The sequence below is a fragment of the Dasypus novemcinctus genome, chromosome 7 (assembly GCF_030445035.2).
Source record: "Dasypus novemcinctus isolate mDasNov1 chromosome 7, mDasNov1.1.hap2, whole genome shotgun sequence".
NCBI classification, from domain to species: domain Eukaryota; kingdom Metazoa; phylum Chordata; class Mammalia; order Cingulata; family Dasypodidae; genus Dasypus; species Dasypus novemcinctus.
In genome coordinates this window covers 134589144-134591644 of record NC_080679.1, presented here as the reverse complement: position 1 = coordinate 134591644, position 2501 = coordinate 134589144, and the positions used below count along the sequence as shown (strand labels likewise).

General features: G+C 61.4%; 1 long non-coding RNA gene across 1 annotated transcript; it reads left to right on the top strand.

The window, feature by feature from the left end:
• The first annotated feature begins 846 nt into the window (after positions 1–846).
• On the top strand, positions 847–2211 carry LOC111763985 (uncharacterized). The gene is made up of 2 exons (XR_002796699.2): positions 847–1177; positions 1701–2211. It is a non-coding gene; the product is annotated as an uncharacterized lncRNA (long non-coding RNA).
• Positions 2212–2501: the final 290 nt, after the last annotated feature.

The window sequence follows — 2501 nt, the reverse complement described above, 5'->3', positions numbered from 1 at the left end:
CCAGAGCTCGGGCTGCCGGGAAAGGCCTCAGGACCGGGGACGAGGGCCCCGAGCCCCGCCCCTCCGTGGGGACCCCGGACCTGCGCTCCCCTGCCCCCTCCCCGCCGCGTGCCCGCCCTGCGTCCCCAGCGCTCCAGGCCGGGCCTCCGCGGGGAGCGGGCCTCGGGCTCCGGCAGGACCAGCCCTGCCCAGCCCTGCCCAGCTCGCCGGCGCTGCGGGCGCCGCGGCCTCGCCCTCCCAGCTCAGGCAGGGCCCAGGGAGCGCTCCCCTCGGCTCCCCCTGCACCCCGGGCGCGCGCTGCCGGGACCCCCAGCCGCCCGCCCCTGCGCCGCTGCTGCTGCCTGCCCGGGCCGCCGGGGGGCGAGGAGCGCGCCGGGCAGGTGCTCCCTTCGCCTCCCGTGCCCCAGCTCGCCCCTCCAGACCGCCGCCTCCTCGGGGACAGCGGGACCCTGCTCGCTGCCCCCTCCCCGCCAGCCCCCCGGGGCCCGGCGGTGCCGGCGGGGAGCGGACGCTGGGAGTGAGAAGGCCCTGCGCCGCTCACCAGAAGCCGAGCAGCGTGACCACCGCCGCCGGGGCCGCGGGTCTGGCTCGGGCCCGGCTCGGCCGCGGTTCCAGGGGCTCGGTCCCGGGCGCAGGGGCGCGGCGAGGGCGCGGGCCGGGAGCCCTTCGCCGCCTGGTCGCGGGCGCAGTCTGCGGGGACTGCCCTGCTGCCGCCCGCCCCGCGCCCCGGGACGCGGTTTCCAGGGGCCGAGCTGCGCCAGGGGCCTCGCGTCACGGGCGATGCCCTCGGCCCGCAGCTGCCCGCACTGCGCCGCCTCCGCCCGGTGGAGAGCGCGGCCCCTCCGGCCCGCGCCCCGCAGGATTTAAAGCGCTGGCCTCGCAGCGGGGCCTGCTCGTTGACCCTTGGTATTTGCCCTTCCCTCCCTCCTTAGCCTTTAATGGAAAACTGCCGGTGGGATCAAGACTACCGTGCCCAGCACCCACGGTGATGAGATGTGGCCACATCGCCGAGCTCCAGCCAACTGGAAGCAAGGGGAAAGGGCACCGGCAGCTTCAGGAGACACGCCGGAAAGAGAAGGAGCAAGCCCTTCTTCCTCCTTTCCTCCAGCCTAACAGCTAGCAGGAGGATGTGATGGCGGGAGCTCGAGCAGCTATTTTGGGCAATGTGTTGAGAATGGTACAGCAAAATGATAGATTTTTTTTTCCCCCCGCCCGCCCCAGTTGTCTGTTCTCTGTGTCCATTTGCTGCATGTTCTTCTTTGTCCACTTCTGTTGTTGTCAGCGGCACGGGAATCTGTGTTTCTTTTTGTTGCATCATCTTGCTGCGTCAGCTCTCCGTGTGTACGCTGCCATTCCTGGGCAGGCTGCACTTTCTTCACGTGGGGCGGCTCTCCTTATGGGGTGCACTCCTTGCGCGTGGGGCTCCCCTACGCGGGGGACACCCCTGCGTGGCACGGCACTCCTTGTGCGCATCAGCACTGCGCATGGGCCAGCTCCACATGGGTCGAGGAGGCCCAGGGTTTGAACCTCGGACCTCCCATGTGGTAGACGGACGCCCTAACCACTGGGCCAAGTCTGCTTCCCACGATAGACTCTTAATGATTGAAGAACACCCTACCAGCTTTGGGCTTTACCTGGAGATTTTATCTATGGAAGAGAGAAATAAGCATGTAGCCTGCTTACGCCCCTGCTTCTTACAGTTCCTGGCACTCCCAGCTGAGCCTAATCGAACCAGAGGCCACACAGCACAGTCCCTGGAGACGACATTCCGGGCACAGAGAACACGGACGGAGGTGACCCCAGGCCACGCCACCTCCGTTCCCCTCACCGCCTCGCTCTGCTGCCCGAGGACTGCCACCGCTTCTTCTGGCCTTATGAATGTGCACAGGGGAAATTACTGCTGTCTGCCCTTTTGTACCTTTTGAATTTGGAGCCATGTGAATGAATTACCTGTTAAAAAAAACTTAAATGTCTGAAAAGCAAAATGGAAGAAAAACACAACTCATGACTGATTTTTACAGAGAGGAGAGGCTGGAGGAATAAGGGAGTTCACCTTCATCAGTGACACTTTCTCTACCAAGTTAGCAGATAAGGGACAGGAGTAAGAGCAACAGTTGTCGCCTGGGGGGTGGGTACGTGGGCTTTTGCTGTTACTCTTTGTACTTTTCCGTAAGGTTTTATTTTTCTCAAAATAAAATCATAATTTAAAAAGCCTGCATTCATTGATGTTCACAGTGGCATTGCTCATGGTAACCAAAAGACAGAAGCAACCCAAGTGTCCCTCAACAAATAAATGGTTTAAACAAAACGTGGTGTATGCATACAGCGAACTGTTATTCAGTACGACTGTAAAAACGAATGAAGCTCTCTCTGATTTAGGCATCAGCTGGGATGAACCTTGAAGACATGTTGCGTGAAGTAAGCCAGACACAAAAAGACAAGTATTTTATGATCTCACGTGAAATAATTAGAATATGCAAATGCGTAGAGTCAGAAACCAG